This window comes from Microcaecilia unicolor, chromosome 5 (genome assembly GCF_901765095.1).
Source record: "Microcaecilia unicolor chromosome 5, aMicUni1.1, whole genome shotgun sequence".
Taxonomy (NCBI): Eukaryota; Metazoa; Chordata; class Amphibia; order Gymnophiona; family Siphonopidae; genus Microcaecilia; species Microcaecilia unicolor.
In genome coordinates this window covers 226,092,873-226,111,081 of record NC_044035.1, presented here as the reverse complement: position 1 = coordinate 226,111,081, position 18,209 = coordinate 226,092,873, and the positions used below count along the sequence as shown (strand labels likewise).

Genomic DNA, 18,209 nt, shown 5'->3' with positions numbered 1-18,209 from the left:
ATAAATGAGTACATATTTTATTAAATAACAACAAATATAACAATAATAATAATAATAGAAATTTTAAAAAAAACGGTAGCATTCAAGTATGTTTCAGAAATAGGGTACCCATTCATTGAGGCAGGATAATATTGAAGTAGAATGGTACCCAGTGTTAAATACTTCGGAAGGAAAATTATAATGGCAATAAGATGTTCAACTTAGCAGCAATTAGCATTTCAAAAATTTCAAACTTAACTCCTGAAATTATACAAAATATCTTACACACTTTCCCCGGACTGGGTTATTGCTTGGCTCCCCTCAGCCCCTCCACATTGAGGACTATGAACCTCAGCAACAAGCAGCTCAAATACCCCAATTACACCCTAACATAGTATTTCACAAAGAAGCCTCTTTCACCTTAACATGACTTTAATTCAGTTAGATCAGTTTCTTAAGGTGGGCATGTATACAGCCAGTGTACTCAGGCCTGAGATTTCTTATATTAGGGTAAATGGGTGTGCACACAGTGATATTACCAATATGTCAAATCTTCGCTAGCATTGCAGCTGTCTTGCAGATTTTATTTTAAAGATACAATAGCCCCAAAGGGTTTAAATCAAGAACTCTATTAGTTCTTTAATATGATACCGATTGACCAATTGGGCCAGCGAAGCCGATGGAGCTTTTTATAGCGTTTAGCGTCATCATGCAGTATGTTCATATTGAAAAGGAGGAAGTGGAGTGTGTGTGCGTGATGTTTCTGCAGGTAATCACAGAGCAGTATACATTTTTTGTATAGTACACAGTCTAAGTATGTTTTTGAAAAGTTTGTTTAGTCTTTGTATCTGCAGTGGAAGTGGACACCCTGAGGCAGCAATAAGCAAGTCATAGCGCAAGTCAGTATTTGACCCCTCACACTCAAAGAAAGTTTGGCATTAAGAAAAAATGAACAAAATTAATTTCACATGTAGTATAAAATTATAGACATCATTTTTAGTTATAAAATGTTAGAAAAATTGATGTGACCAATGAGGAGGCAGGCGAGTCATGGATGGTGTGTTACCCATGTGAAGAGAGTCGTCACTGAGGTCTATTGAAAATAAACTGTGTATTTATACTACTGAGTAATTAGCACTGGGTTTATAGTAGATCACTTTGTCACATGCTGCAAGTGAGGGTGCTGTGCAACTCAGGGGGGAGAAGAAGACATATTGACTGTTAAGTTGAATACTGTAAGCAATATCCGAGGATGATATATAGTTTCAACTATCATGTTTGGCTGCCTATATGTGGTTGGCATGGTGGAGACTTGCCAACCAGTGTTTAAGCATGGCCATGAGTGGCTGTCGCCTGCACAGAGTGGAGGGTGGAGCTCTGGCCACTTTGTTGGGCACAGTGAATGGACCATGTGGGTCTATCTGCTGTCATTTACTGTGTTACTGTGTATTGATGCAGCCAGTTGAATTACTGAGTGAATGCAGCAGATAAAGGTCTGAGAGAAGCTGTTTATCTGTCTCCTGGTGTATACCAGTCCCAAATAATGTCCCACTACGCACTAGCAACCACCTAGGTGTCACACATAGCACCCCCATGACATGTAGGGCATTTACAATAGTAAGTTGTGCATAGCTCAAAGGGGGGGGGGGGGGGAGGATATTACACATGTTAATTTATGCTAATGCAACCTAGTAGCTAATTTTTATATATCACTGTTTTCCTGTTTGCTGTCACATTTAACTTTTAGTTGTAGTACAGTATGGTGTGCACACTGCACAACTGCATTTAGTGTGTCTTTATTTTTAACTCTGAAACAAGGAGCATAGTTTTTTTTCACATGAGACTACATTATCCATTATTACTTTGCTTAATTTTTGTAGTGAAATTTTCAGTGCTGATGCAAGGCCCAAGTTAATGCAGAAACTGATTTAGATTCAAACTAAGTTACCAGCAACTGGCAAAGTTTGGAGAAATACCCAACCTAGGAAGTTGATAGCTCAGTCCTGCCTTGGGGTTGCTACTTGCTACCTTATGCCGGGTAGAGAATGACACAGGGATGGGGACAGAGGTTATGGGGATAGATCCCACGGAGACGGGGACAGGATGGGGACAGAGCCTGTGAGGATGGGAACAAACTTTGTCCCCATGCCACTTTCTACTTTGAAGCCTGTTAATGAACTGGACTATTATTTATGTTTGAGTGATACAGACGACAATATTTTTATATTTTGGAAAAACAAGCAAACATGCTGGCCATAGCTAGCAAACTTTGCATGGGGGATCCTGTATATCCTGTTATCAGCACATCTTCTAAGAAGACATCTTCTATTGCAGGAGGGACTGTGGAAGACAGGAGAGCTAGACTGAATCCCGAGATTGTTGATGACTTCTTATTCATCCACAGATTAAAAAATCATAACAGTGCTTCATAGGGCATATTTCTCCCCTCTAGGGCATACAGAACGAATTGTATTTTGTACCCCTGGATAATTTAACAGGGTGGATTAGGATTCCTTGGGAAGGTATAAGTCAGCTATTGTTGGGTAGGAATGGTAGAGGATGGTGGTGGTGGTGGTAGGGTTACTATAGCTGCTTGTTGTTGTTGTTATTATTGTTTTCTATTTGTAATTTATACACAACAGTTGCACAGCATATTGTTCCTTTTTATACTTTAATAAAAAGATTTAAATATAAAATCGTAAGTGTTTGAGGCTTCTGCAGATGAAAACAGAGCCCATGGAGATGAGGCAGGCATGGGGATAAAACCCGCAGAGACGGGGCCTGTGGGGACAGAACAGGGATGGAGATGGGGCCTGTGGTAATGGGGTGAGGGTGGAGACAAAACCCATGGACACAGGGCAGACACAAATTTTGTCCCCGTGTCATTCTCTAATGTCAGGTCAGCCAAAAAGACTAACCTAGTCTTCCCCCATTGCACGTATGGATTGGCAATTCTGATTCTTTCACTCAATTCCTTCAGAACTTGAGGGGCCAAATATTCAGCCTTATAAGCTGCTCACAGCCGCAGGCTGAATTCCCCTCTGATATTTATTGCTGGGTCTGGCCTCCAGCACTGAAAATATGGGTTAGTGAAGCAATCGGGAAGTTAACCAGGCACTGGCCGATATTCAGACTGGTGCCCAGTTAACTTGGTAGATAAGTTAAATGTCCTAACTTTCTCTGATTACTTAGCTGATTAGCAGACTGAATAGTGCCGCTAATTAGTAGCTCCACCCACTCTGCCCCTGGAACACTCCCAACCTATCCATTTAGGAAATAGTCAATTAGCGCCAATATTCAGTGGTTAAGTGCTGAATATAAGCAGCTGGCAAGGTCAGTAAGTTTTAAGCAGGTAAGAGCCTCTCCTGCTCGGTTAAACCCCTTTCAATATTGATCCCCACAAGTTTAGTTTAAAATTTTTCTAGACCTCTCTTTGAAGAACACATCAAAGTAGCATATAAGCTTACAATTAAAAATAAAAGCAAACAAAGCTAAGAGAAGAAACGGGAGATAGGAAAACCAAAGTGGTAAGACTAGGGTTACCATATTTTGTCCCCCAAAAAGGAGGACACATGTCCTGCCCCCACCACACACCCCACCCCGTCCCCTTTCACACCCTCATTCCGCCCCCCTGCCACACCCTCGCTCCACCCCCTGCACATTTTCCCCTCCCCCCTGTCACATACCCCGTCACCCCCCTCCCCTTACCTTACTACTGCCCTTTTTTTATTATTATTTTATTTATCATTTTACTTAATTACATTCACATTTATCACATAAATGTAAAGAAAAACAGAAATTAATATAAAGGAAAAAGAAAACATTTTCTCTCATCAACATCTAATATAATAAAACGCACCGTGAACGTTCTGAAGACAACGTTCTGAAGTCACTCAAACACTCCCTGGCTGTAGGGTTCGTGGATTCATGGTGTGAAGCCAGCCAGCCGTCTCTGCCCCGCCCTCTCGTCAAACGTCATGACGTCGAGGGCGGAAAAAAAAACAAACAAATGGATCGCACCCACGCACGGTGCATTTTATTATATTAGATTTACCTCCGTGGTGGCGGTTCCGGCAGCGCAGCGTCAGGGAAGGAGGCGGCGCTCCCGACGTCTCTAGCCTTCCCTTCGCTGTGTTCCGCCTTCTTCTGACGTCAAGGATGACGTCAGAAGAAGGCGGAACACAGCGAAGGGAAGGCTAGACGTCGGGAGCGCCGCCTCCTTCCCTGACGCTGCGCTGCCAGAACCGCCACGGAGGTAAATTTAAAAAGAAAAAAAAAAAAGGGATGTTGGGGGGAGAGAAGAGGGTGGGCAGTAAAGTTGAACAATGGGAGCGGGAGGGCAGGGGAGAAACGACAGCATGGATGCGAAGGGGGGTGGCATGGATGCGAAGGGGGGGGGAAGAGGGTGGGCCAGGCTGGGACATGGGAGAGAGAGGAGCATGGATGCGAGGGGGGGTCATGGAAGGGAGAGAGGGGAATTGCTGGAAAAGGATGAATGGAGGGGGCAGGGGACAGAGGAGCATGGATGGACATGGATTGCAGGGCAGAGCTCAGGGAGAGAGGGGAATTGCTGGAAAGGGATGAATGGAGGAGGCAGGGGACAGAGGAGCATGGATGGGCATGGATTGGGAGGGCAGGGCTCAGGGAGAGAGGGGAATTGCTGGATAGGGATGAATGGAGGGGACAGATGGGCATGGATGGATATGGATTGCAGGGTAGGGCTCAGGGAGAGAAGGGAATTGCTGGATAGGGATGAATGGAGGGGGCAGGTGACAGAGGAGCATGGATGGGCATGGATTGGGAGGGCAGGGCTCAGGGAGAGAGGGGAATTGCTGGAAAAGGATGAATGGAGGGGGCAGGGGACAGAGGGGCATGGATGGATATGGATTTCAGGGCAGGGCTCAGGGAGAGGGGAATTGCTGGAAAGGGATGAATGGAGGGGGCAGGGGACAGAGGAGCATGGATGGGCATGGATTGGGAGGGCAGGGCTCAGGGAGAGAGGGGAATTGCTGGAAAAGGATGAATGGAGGGGGCAGGTGACAGAGGAGCATGGATGGGCATGGATTGGGAGGGCAGGGCTCAGGGAGAGAGGGGAATTGCTGGAAAAGGATGAATGGAGGGGGCAGGGGACAGATGGGCATGGATTGGGAGGGCAGGGCTCACACTCTCTCTCTCATATACAATGTCTTTCTGACTCACACTCTCACACACTCTGTCTCACACTGTATCACATTCACTCTCTATGTGCCACACAGTCACTCACACACTCGCTTGGTCTCATACACTCACTCTCACAGAGAATCTGTGTCTCACACACACTCTCTCTCTCGCACACACACACACACACACACTCTCTCTCACACTGTGCCTCACATACACACTTGCACACACTCTCATTCTCACACACACACTCTCTCACAAACACACTCACACCCAGACTCACTCTCTCTCTCACACACACACACTCACACTTTCACTCTGTCTCTCACACAGTCACTCTCACATACACTCTCCCAAACATACACACTCCGAGGAAAACCTTGCTAGCGCCCGTTTCATTTGTGTCAGAAACGGGCCTTTTTTTACTAGTATATTATATAATTGTCCACAATTGGGAGAACCAAGATCAGGAAAACAATCTCAAAGAAAATAAGAAAAACTCAAAATGGTTAATCTTACAATTCACATTTTCTGAGGGAGAAAGGTTAATCGGTAATTGCAGCCGGTACAGTGGTAACTAAAGGAAGTTGCTGCAGAGGGTTCTTATAATTTCTTAGGTTCAACAAATAAGTAATAAGGAAATAAAGCACTTACAAGGGAATCGCACTAGGAAGGTCCCACATAGGGCAATGATTCCTGGCTTAAAAGCCAAGAATTCACACCTCCTAGTCTGCGATTCCCTTGATATGTCAGGAAGTATATTCATCTTTGAACCCAAAAAACTATCAGCCATGTGTCGGAAATACAATTTCAAAACATTGTTCCTATCTAAATCGAAAGCCACTAATAATATAACTCTATCTGTAATTTCTGAATTTTCCAAAATGTCAGTTAAGTTCACATCTCTTTTCTCTGATAAAGAAAATTTTAAGGGAAATATAAATCACTTTAGACACCAGAGGGTGGCTATCAGAAGGTATTTGCAAAATATCAGAGAAATATTTCTTCAACAGTTCAGTAGCTGATATATAGGATGTTATAGGAAAATTTATCATTCTCAAGTTATTTTTCCTTAATTGGTTCTCCAGAAATTCCAATTTTTACAAGAAACATAGCTGTCCTTCATTACCAAATTAATTGATTTTCGTAGAGAAACCATTTCCGTAGTCAAAGTCTCTATTTTTATATCTTGGACTTCCACTTTGTTAGATAAGTATTAATATAAATTCTTTAACTCACATGTTTATTCCTGAAAAAATTTTAAACATCTGAAGAAGAGAGTTATTCACACTCTGCAGCACCTGCTTCACTTCCCATTGTACGTCCATTATGACATTATTGGCTTCACCAGATCCAATTTCTCCACAGAAACCGCTCCAGATATGTTCGGGGGGAAGAGCTCACTCTCCAATCCCCCAGTTAGTTTATTATCCGGAGTCGATGCTGCGCCAGGACCTCCTCGGGTCGCGTGAAAATCCTAACCCACTTCGGGCGTTTCCACTGTCGACCTCCATAGCGAAGCGTTACTGTGTCCGGGTCTTGGAGGGGTCGTGCCAGCAGGGGGACTCAAAGTCACTCCCTTTCCACTGAGATTCGGCGATAAAGCCTTGCTGTTCCCCGAAGCAGGAACCAATATCCCCGATGTTATGACCCCAAATCTTTCCAAAGTAGGTTGAGAAGTGGTGGGAACCCCAGCCGTGTTCGAGGAGGACAACACCACAGCTTTGCTTTTTCGCTTCCCCATTCTCTGGGGAACGCGCCTACTTCTTCGGGTATTCTGGTGTAAGACGGGAACTCAACTAACGTTATGTCCTTCCTCAACGCCATCTTGGATCCTCCACTACTGCCCTGGTGGTCTAGTGACCTCTTCGGGGCAGGAAAGAGCCCCTCTTTCCTGCATGGAGCGCTGCCCTGCATGCATCCTTCCTGTTGGTGATCTCGGCGCTGATTCAAAATGGCCGCCGAGAGTTGAAGTCTCGCGAGGTCACTTCAACTCTTGATTGCCATTTTGAATCGGCGCTCCGGGCAGGAAAGAGGGGGCTCTTTCCTGCCCCGAAGGTGGAAAAGGTCACTAACCACCAGGGCACTAGTAAGCAAATGGGCAGGCTGGCGGGCAAGCCGTCCTCCCACCAGCCTACCCGTTTGTCCAGAAATCTGGACAAACGGGCAGATTGGCAAAACCCTCCCAGTTGCCCAGACATGCCCTCAAAAAGAGGACATGTCCGGGTAAATCCGGACATATGGTAACCCTAGGTATGACCACAAAGACCTGCTAGAAAAAAACAGGCCTTCAAACTTGCCTTAAATTTAGTTTGTGATTGGTTCTATAGAGTTAAAAAGTAAAGGCAGTGTGGAGTATGGACTCAAGAAGCTGGCCTTGTGGAAAATGAAGGGTCAGGGGTGGGGAAATAGGTGAAGAGTCAGTTAGCTAGATAATTTGGCTGAACAGCACTTTGAATTTGAATCTGTAGTCTATAGGAAGCCAGTGTCCAGAAGGTCAATTCAAACTTATATGCTGCAACAAAAAGTCACTTAACAGTCATATTTTGACTACAGCGAAGACGTTTCAGAGAAATGTCGAAAACCACTACATATTTAGGTTAATCCTTAAACATGAGAGGCACTATACTAGCATAGTGGATCACAGGATATGACTGAATCTCATCTTGTTTATTCAATTTACTTTCCAGAGCAATACGACAGCCTAGGATAAGCATTTTCTTTAATTCTGTTATTTTTGTCTCTGCAGCTTCTACTGACAAATGGCTCCATGTATACACCACCCTTTCAGTGAAGAAATATGTATTTTTTGGACTTCCAATTTCCTTTTTCTCCTTTGGGTTTCCTGCTTCAGACAGAAATAGGACTGGGATCTGGAGCCATGAACCTTCATTTACAGTTATGCAGACTTATTTCCTTCCATCTTACGTCACCTCCCACCTTACATTTGTCTAATCATTATAGTGACAAAGCAACATTCATAAAATATAGAAGAAATTTACATGATCCATGAACACTATAAGGGGGAAATGCTATGACATAGGCTTTAAAATTTAGGAATCTGTTATCCATCTAAATGTTTAGAATAACGGCATATACATGTGCGTGTAGACACATACAGGCATAAATGCTAAATTTCTACCTTTCTGCAAACATTTGCTTAACTTTCATAGTGCACATTTGCAAGGGGGTGTGTACGCATAAATTATAAAATACTGTAATTTATGTGTGTATCTCCAGCATTTAGATGCTAATACATATCAGCTCTATAACTAGCGTAAGTGCTCACACTTAATTTTAGGGAACACAGCAAAAATGGTCTTGAGATGATGTAGAAAATCCAAGTTTATTATGTAACACAATATTAACAGACAAGTCCAAGTGGATCAAGGGGACTCGACACGGTCATGTTTTGGCCAAGTGGCCTGCCTCAGGAGTCCTTTATATTCTTAAGGAAATTCTGTGTAAGAACACTATTGGGTTCATTTTCGAAAGAGGACGTCCATCTTGCGACATAAATCGTCCAAATTGGTATAATCGAAAGCCAATTTTGGATGTCCCCAACTGCACTCCATCACAGAGATGGCCAAAGTTCAAGGGGGTTTGTCGGAGGCGTAGCAAAGGCGGGAATTGGGCGTGCTTAACACTTGGACGTCCTTGACCCATAATCGAAAAAAACAAGGATGTCCTTGAGGAACACTTGGACGTTTTCACCAGGACCTGTTTTTATTATGACCAAGGCACAAAAAGGTGCCCAAACTGACCAAATGACCACCGGAGAGAATTGGGGATGACCTCCCATTACTCCCCCAGTGGTCATTTACCCCTTCCCACCCTCAAAAAACATCTTTAAAAAATGTCGTGACAGCAGTATGCAGGTCCCTGGAGCAGTTTTAGTGGGTGAGTGCACTTCAGACAGGTGGACCCAGCACCACCACCCCCCTACCTGTTATGTTTGTGGAGGAAACAGTGAGCCCTCCTAAACCCACCACAAACCCACTGTACCCACAGCCGGGTGACCCCCTTCACCCGTAAGGGCTATGGTAGTGGTGTACAGTTGGGAGTAGTGGGTTCTGGGGGGCTCAGCACACAAGGTAAGGGCGCTATGTACCTGGGAGCATTTTATGAAGTCCACTGCAGTGCCCCCTAGGGTGCCCGGTTGGTGTCCTGGCACATCAGGGGGACCAGTACACTACAAATGGTGGCGCCTCCAATGACCAAATGGCTTGCATTTGGTCGTTTCTGACATGGACGTCTTGGTTTCGAAAATCGCTGAAAATCAGAAACGTCCATGTCTAGGGACGTCCATCTCTAAGGACGACCAAATTTAAGGATTTGGATGTCCCTGATGGTATTTTCAAAATGAATGATGGACGTCCATCTTGTTTCAAAAATACGTGTTTCCCCGCCCCTGGATCGAGACATTTTGCAAGGACGTCCAAATCGAAAATGCCCCTCCACGTCTGTCAACATATCCAGATAAACACTTTGGTCTGGAACTCAATGGCGGGAAAACTACGTGGTGAGGAATAGGCAATACAGAGCGACTCTGTATTGCCTATTCCTCACCACGTAGTTTTCCCGCCATTGAGTTTCAGACTGAGGTGCACTGTAACCCATACTGACTGCCTGCAACAGTGGACTGAACTGGAAATAAAACTAGCAAGTATTACAACTATTAAATAGGTCCAATCAGAACATCTACCACTCGTAAGTTGTATGGAGTTAGAAGCATTGACTCAAAATGATGTACAGAAACAGCAAACCATTAGAAATAGTGATCAAGAACACTTGCTTGAGTAACACTTCTCAGGTGTAAATGAAGTGCTGAGCTTTGTAGGAGTATTTGCTGTGATCTCACCCACCCTGTGTGCATATGAGAGCACCTTTACAGCCAAAATGGACGCTGCAACCTTTCACCTATATGTCTGACTACCAACTGTGCAGAAGTCAGAATTTCAGCTTGTAATAGATTTACTGAAGCCTGCACCACCTCCAAGGTCACTCTGTATCGGGGGAGAATGCATGTCCCTGAGGGAGAGAGAGTGAGAGAGAGCTTACGAGATAAGACGGACAAAGGAAGCTTCATACAGATGCTGGGAGTACATGGTGGGATTATTTCTGATTGGCTCCCAGAAAACTGATTGATCTGAGAAGCGGGAACAGAAAGAGACTAGTTCCTGAGAGAAGAAGAAGAGAGAAGAACAGAAGAACAGAAGAGGAGAACACTTGCATTTCTGCAAGCACCTAATTTACCTGAGAGACTTACTGATAATACCTGGCAAAGCTTTTCCCCAGATTACAGCTGTCTACAGGATCTATACTGAGTCTGTATCATCTGTGGCTGATCAAGACAAGTGCATCACCTGAGCTTGTGGGACCTCGCTGAGGCATTCGGCTGAGGAATCGGAAGGAATCTGATCTGGACGGTGAGATCATAGTTTACTTCCTTCAGGCTGGGTTAGATAATTAGTCTGTGCTCGGACCCATCAGATGTGTGACGTCAGGATTTATGATCTCTAGTTGCTGTTAGCCTAGTATAAGATTTGTGTGGTAATCATTAGGATCTTGGTATTGTGTTTATCTGTCAGTACAGATTAGCCAATAGGATAATCATAGTTATTCTCTATATTTTGGTATCATTGTGCATGCAATCAGGAATTGCTGATGCTATAAGCTGATAAGAGTTTTCTATATTTTTGTATATAACGCTGTATAAATAAACTAATATATTCCATTGGTCTGTCCGTTATTTTCCATGCAGCTAAGGTTGGGCAGAGGCCACGCCCCCTAGACATAAGCGAGTACATAGGTAGGAATTGGCCTCTTACAAAATATACATATAACCACCTACAAATTGGGGCTCTCGTCCGGGACGGTTGGTGCAGGAATTAGCAGAAGTTAAAACTTTTTCTGGGTCTTTTCAGAAGGCTGGTTTGAGCTTCTGTCTCTCTTTGCACGAACTGCAGATTTACCCTAGCTGACGGCAGACCTTGTTTATACAGCTGTGTTTTATTGCTGTAATTGGTTGACAGATTTATTACTCTGAGCTCCAAAAGAGAAAGAAACGGTTTCTCTAACTCTCTGGAAGGAAAACAGGGTGTGTTTAGTCTTTAACATGGCGACCGGCACGGTTGGCACATTGCCTGAAATTCTCCTGAGTGAACAGGAGAAGGGCGTGCTTAAAATATTACTGCCACTCTCTCATAGTAAGGCGAAACCAGCTCCTCCTACAGTAGAGTCTGTACGTGCTTTATTTGGTAGCAGGTCACCGAATAGCTCAGAAGCATATGCTACGGTTTTAAATACAATTATAAAAGAGAAACAGCATTTGTCACGATGGATGCTTTGTGAACTGGGCGTGTCTCTTTTGGCAGTTAAAGACTCTTTGATGAATGAGATAAGACAGGTATCTGTACCTCTAACAGATCGCATAGCAGAGTTGCAGTTAGATTTGTCCCAGACTAGGGAAACTGTCCAGGAGCGAGACAGTGAGTTAGCTGCATTACGAGTTGATTTAGACACTGCCAAATCTGCTTTAGCAGGGACCAATGTAAGCCCCGCCCCACCTGACTCCTCTGAAGAGATTTGTACGGAGTGCCAGACACTGTATGATAAGTGTAAAACTTTGCAGTGTGACCTAACTGATTGTGAAGCACTCAATTACACATTAAAGCAAGAAATTGCCCAGTACCTCGAGTCTTTTGATTCGTTGCAAGAGAAATTTTCTCGTTTGACTGATGCATTACACAACCAGATTAGGGAAACAGATAAGTTGCAGACATTAAATCGGGAGCTAAAACAGGTCTCAGAAGGTGTTCAGAGTGAGTTGCGCAGGGAGCTAGTGGCCACTCAAGAACAATCTGTGTCTGTGTTTCAAGATTGGCACGCAGCCAAGCTAGAGTTAGCGGAGGTAAAAGAAAAGCAGGAGACAGTCTCACTGCAATTACAATGTACAGTGAAGGACAGGGATTCATTGTCTAAAGCATTAGATGAGTGCACTGTAAAGATTTCCACAATGCAGCAAGAGCTTACGCACATGGCGCAGGAAGAAGTACCGTATACCTTAGAGTTCCCCGACAGTTTTGCTGTGGGTCACCCAAGCCCAGCTCCCGAAATGAACCGTTACGTGAGCCGGGAGGGACCCGAGTTAAACACACCCATTGGGGGCATGGCTTCGGCTCTTTCCCGCCCCTCTGTACAATCCAGCCCCATAGTGGCTGGTGACCTAAGCAGCAGACCCGAGACAGTGACACACCCACTGGGGGCACGGGTCCAGGGACTGCCTGCTGAAATCATCAGCTCACTTGGTCAGGTGCCTAGCTCAGGGCCTCAGCCTTCGGCAGATCCACCCAGTTTTAGCAATACACCTGCCCCGAGGTTCTCTACACCTGGTAGTGATCAGCGGCACTTCAAGCCGGAACCCAAGAAAGGAATGTCTATGGAAAGGCAGGCATATGTTATAAAGATGCTACGCACCGTAATAGCGCCTTTTAAAGCGTCTGCCTCGGTATCCATAGAAACCCATCTTAAGGCAGTGCATGAACTCCTGCAGACCATGCACGTCTCTTCTGAGGATGACATCAGAGCCCTCCTCAAATGGACCTTTAGTACCGAGTGCCATGAAGTTCTAGATTTGATCATGTCCGATAACCCTGATTTACGGTCAGTGGAGCAAGCCTTAGCGAAGCGCTACGGTCTCTTTGCCAACTCTCTTGAAGCTAAGCGTGCAGCGTATACTATTAGTTGTAATCCGGAGGAGAGTCCGCGGGAGTGGGCCCATCGCTTGAAGCGTGCATTTTACCAAGGGGGGGTGCCGCCTGATTCTAAAGATCTTGAATTTGGTGATTTCAGGGAACTTTTTATACAGGGTCTGCCTGATCCGATAAAGATTCCCTTGGCAGGAAAAAACGCAGAACCCTATTCCAGCCTTCTAAAGCAGGCTGAAGGAATTTTTGAAATCTGCCGCGCCAAGCCAATCGCAGAGACTCCGAAACCGGCATCCAAGAGTCGCAACAGGGTGATACCACCCGCCGTTTGTGCGGTCACTTCCACGCTTTCTCTGGAAAACAAAGCGCCGAGACCAACTACGCCGCCGGGCTCTCAGGCCCTGCCGCGGGATGCAGCGCCTCCTATTGCGCAGGAGGGACAGCAACAACCTAAAAAGAAGCGGTTTAATCAGAAGAAGTGGAATGCAGAGAAGATTCGTGCTATGCAAGCTCAGCTGGACCAATTGATGGCAAGATGTTCAATTGCGGAGTCTAGCAATGTACCTAAGACACCTCCATCTCATAAAAAGGTCAAATTCCAGAAGCAGAAGGACCAGTCTTCTAGACCGCCGACCCCTCCGGGGCTTAGTGTTAAATCTGTTGAGGTGGAACAGCCATCCTCTTCGGAGGAAGAACAAGCATGACTAGACGTGACCACAAAACCTGTTACCGCAAGCGTCCCCACTGTCCACGTGGATGCGTTGTCGTCCATCAGTGAGGAGTCCCCCGTGAACCATGCTGCGTCTCAGCCCTCGAACCCGGAAGGGCCTCTTTCAAAAGACTCATCCCAGGAAGTCAGGTATTTTCTAGGTAAGCTTATATCTAAAGGTTACAGATATACCGTGGAGTTGTTAATTCAACAAGTACTTTCCTGTGAAGGTCTCCTGGATACAGCCTCAGAGGTGACTTTGGTCACCCAGGGCCTGTTTCAGAAACTAGAGGCATCTCTAGGGGGGGGTCAGGATGTGCTGCATGTCACACCGTGCGACTTGTCACTGGTGGCCTATGGCAATCAAAGTATTGGAACTGTGGGACAGGTTTGGCTATCTTTACAGCTTGGACAGATGACCGTCAGGCACCCAGCCATCATCACTACCAGTGAGGGTGAAGAATTTCTGATTGGAAATGACCTATTGAAGAGATTTCGGCCTGTTTTGGATTATGACGAGGAAACGATCTGGTCTAAAGTCACTCGACCCCTTAAATATGTGCGAGGGAGATACTGGCGTACAGTCAGTGATGCCAACTCTGTGGAGCTACAGGACACTCCCCTGCGGACTGATCTCCGGTGTTCCGCGGATCCGCCCATGCGGGAGCCTCCTTTGACAGATGCACCAAAAGGGGGTCAGAAGCATGAAGAGCTGGTGCAACAAGCGAACCATCCAGAGATTGTTTCACAGGACTCAGCCAAGACGGATGACTTAACAGATACTGTGTCTCCAGCATTACTTGAAAAATCACCTCCTATCTCTGGTCCTGATTTTGCTCATCCTTGCAAGGTGACTGTCATCACCCAGAAAGGTGATGAATTCACCATACCAGTTCAAGTGGCTAACACCCAATTGCTTCAAGCTACTTTACTGTTCACTAGTGATCTCTCCTACATCAGTGACTCTTTGTACAGCCAAATTCGTAAGTCTGTACAACTTCCCTTCAGCAGATGTTCCTCTACTTCGGTACAGGTACCGGGACAAGGCTCCAAGCCGCTTGACGGAATATGTGGCCTTCCCTTGACTGTGGGAAAGAAGACATTCACTCACCACTTCTCTATTGTCCGGGGCTTGAGGGAACCCTTATGTTTGGGGTCAGATTGCCTTGCACGACTGGGAGTTTATGTGGACCTGGTGAATCTTGTCCTGTGGAGTAGAATGCAGAACAACCCAGTGGAACTTGAACCTACGGCTGTTTGTTTGAAGTCTGGACAGACCATTCCCCAGGTCTGTGAGGTAGTCTGTGACAAGGATGTAACCATTCCAGGAAGAGTTCGGGATTTTTCCCTCAAGCTTCGCCTCGCTCAAGGACAACGTCTGCTGGATGATGTAGTGTTCTTTAACCCACATGCCCACTTTCGAGACCTTGGATTGGCAATTGGTGTTCTGCCATGTTTGGAGGTCACCGGTACCACCTTATACCTGTTGGTCACCAATCCACAGTCTGCTGAAGTTGAGCTATCTGCTGGAGATTCTTTTGGCTTTCTGGTTGGCCAGTCTTTCCATGATGTCGAGGTAAGTTTGCCTATCCTTGGCAGGCTGCCTTCTTCTTGGGACACCTGCCAGGGGGGGGAGACGACTGACAGTTGGTTTACCTCTCCCAGGGGCCTCATATCTCTCGAGTTTGTTTGGCCCTATGATGCGACGTGTGCTCAGGTACAGGTGGAAGATGACTTCTTGTTTCTGTCCAGGGAAATGTCTGTACCTCAGAAGCCTCGAAGGGTGAATTCTGTGGAAACCTCAACCTTGCAGGAGGACATTGAAGAACAGGTGGAAATTTCATCCAACCAACCTTTCTCAGAGTTTGATGCTATGGTGAAAGAGCAAGTGGAACAGGCTGATGCTTGTGCTACTCACACAGAGAAGAGGAAGTTGACTCAGTTGTTGTACAATTACAAGGACCTTTTTGCTGTAGATTCGTATGACTGTGGACTTACGAACCTACATGTCACCAGAGTGCCTACGGAACCTGGTAGCAAGCCTGTCTTTGTGCGTCAGTATAAGATTCCATTGGCTTCCTATGAGTCTGTACAAGAGATTCTCAACACTTTGGAGACCAGGGGTATCATCAGACAATGCAACAGCACGTACAACTCCCCTCTGTGGCCCATCTTGAAAAAGAATAACAGCTGGAGAATTGCTCTGGATTACCGTCAGTTGAATAAGCGAGTACCCTTGTCCCGGTGGCCTATGGCTCCACTGGATCAGAACCTTGCAACCATCAGGGGGGCTAAGTATTTCACCAGCCTGGATTTGGCATCAGGGTTTTGGACAGTACCAGTCCATCCCCACGATCAGCATAAACTGGCTTTTACGTTTGGGAAGAAGCAGTATACGTGGAACAGGACACCCTTTGGGTTTCTCAATTCACCTGCTGAATTCAACATTTTCCTACACAAGGCCCTACCAGATGCTGAAGCTCGAGGAACAGTGGTCTATGTGGATGACATTCTGATCAAGAGTCCTACCTTTCAGGAACACCTGGAGGAGATTGAGCATGTCTTCACACAGTTGGCAGATGCTGGAGCTAAACTGACTCTTGCCAAAGGACAATGGTGCAGGAAATCACTGAATTACTTAGGGTATGAAATTTCTGCTGAGGGTCTGCGACCCCAGAAGAAGCGAGTGCAGTCTTTACAACAGTTGAAACAGCCCACCAATATCACTGAACTTCGTTCCTTTCTAGGAATTTGCAACTACTCCAGACAGTTCATAGATGAGTATGCGGAGATCACCCGACCGTTGGTCAAGTTGTTGAAGAAAGATACACCTTGGGTCTGGGGGCCAGAACAGAAATCTGCTATGCAGGAGCTGAAAGACAAGCTTAGCTGCTTCCCATGCCTCGCGTACCCCGAGGGAGGTCGTGAGTTCTACGTGGACTTGGGATATTCCCAACACTCTATGAGTGCTGTCCTATATCAGAAGTATGACACGGATAAGAGGGTAGTGGCGTATGCCAGTAAAGGACTAACGGATGTGGAGAGGAAGTATTCCGACTGTGAGAAAGCGCTCCTGTCTACCGTTTGGGCTTTGCAACACTTCAGAAGTTACATCCAAGGTGAGAAGCTAATTGTGGAGACTTGCCACCAGCCCATCAGTTTCTTGGGTAGTGACCGAATTAAGACCGGTCGAGTGTCAAACAGCAAAATAGTCTCCTGGACATTGGCTCTTCAAGGCTGGCCTCTGGAGGTAAGGTATGCTCAGAAACATCGTAACGCAGTAGCCCAAGGTATGGCTGACCTACATGATTGTGCAGAACAGGATTCCATTGCAGGTATTCCCGAAGCAGATGTTCCCCCGCTAGAGAAAGAACCTCATCGACACCATCTGTATGATGAACAGACTTGTGCTACCATGCCTAAGGTCTATGTAGATGGTTGTGCGTACCGTCGTGATACAGTCAAGGAATTGGTTGCAGGAGTAGGAGTGGTATGGGATCCAACCAATCTTGAAGAGACCCTGAAACACAGCTTGGGCTCGCGAACTAATCAGTACGCTGAGATTGTGGCAGCTCTGGTGGCGGTACAGTCTGCAATTCAGAAAGGAGTCCGACAGTTGGTCATATGTACAGATTCTGACTATGTGAGACAGAATTTTGTGTCCCATTTGCCCATCTGGAAGCAGAAAAATATGTTAAATTCCAAAGGAAAACCAGTACATCATGGAAACTTGATCCGGATTTTAGATCAACTGGTAAAGGACCATGACATGACCATCTATTGGAAGAAGGTCAAGGGTCATGCAAAAGTTGACAGTCCCGACAAGCGGGGAAACGACTTGGCCGATCACCTGGCCAAGGAGGGTGCGCTTACAGGAGAATTATGGCGACCCCCAGATGTGGAGACTGCGGCTGTCCATGCAGTCACCCGACGACAGGCGAAGCAGTCCAACGACACGCCGGTGGTCCAGTGGTGCAGTGAAGTCCCATCCTTTGATCTTGTCATGGCACAGAAATCCGACCCGGTGATCGGGAGATTTTATGAGTACATATGGAATCCGCAAGACTGTCCCCTGACGGAAGAAGACAAGCAAGATGAGGAAATGAGGATCCTCTATGCCTCCCGAGAGAAGTTCAAACTTCACAAAGACCTGCTTATTCGGACGAGTAAGCATGGCATTGAGCAATGGGTGGTGCCTAAAGAATATCGAGGCATTATGTTGCAGCATGCCCATGACGAACCATGTGCTGGACATCGAGGGGAGAATATCACCTATGAGACCCTAAAGCAAGTAGCTTATTGGCCTCACATGCGACAGGATGTACAGTTGTACACGCGAGGGTGTTTGACCTGTTGTCGTTTCCAGCCATCTTCACCATCTCACCGAGCACCACTTAGGAAGAAGGGTATCGCCATGCCCTGGTCGGATATCCAGATTGATTGGGTTGGTCCTGTAGTTCGATCCACTCGTGGTAACAAGTACTTGCTCACAGTCACCTGCTTGTTCACCAAGTGGTTGGAGTGTCTGCCTGCACCCAACTGCACGGCAGAAACCACGGCTACCTTACTACTGAATCATGTGTTCAGCCGGTGGGGTTTGCCTATGCGAGTGGATTCAGACCAAGGTTCTCAGTTCACGGCAGAGGTGATTC

At 46.0% G+C, this 18,209-nt stretch overlaps 1 protein-coding gene across 1 annotated transcript in view; it reads right to left on the bottom strand.

Annotated features, from left to right (window-relative positions):
• Positions 1-18,209, bottom strand: part of DSCAM (DS cell adhesion molecule) — a 999,367-nt gene that overhangs the window by 744,672 nt on the left and 236,486 nt on the right.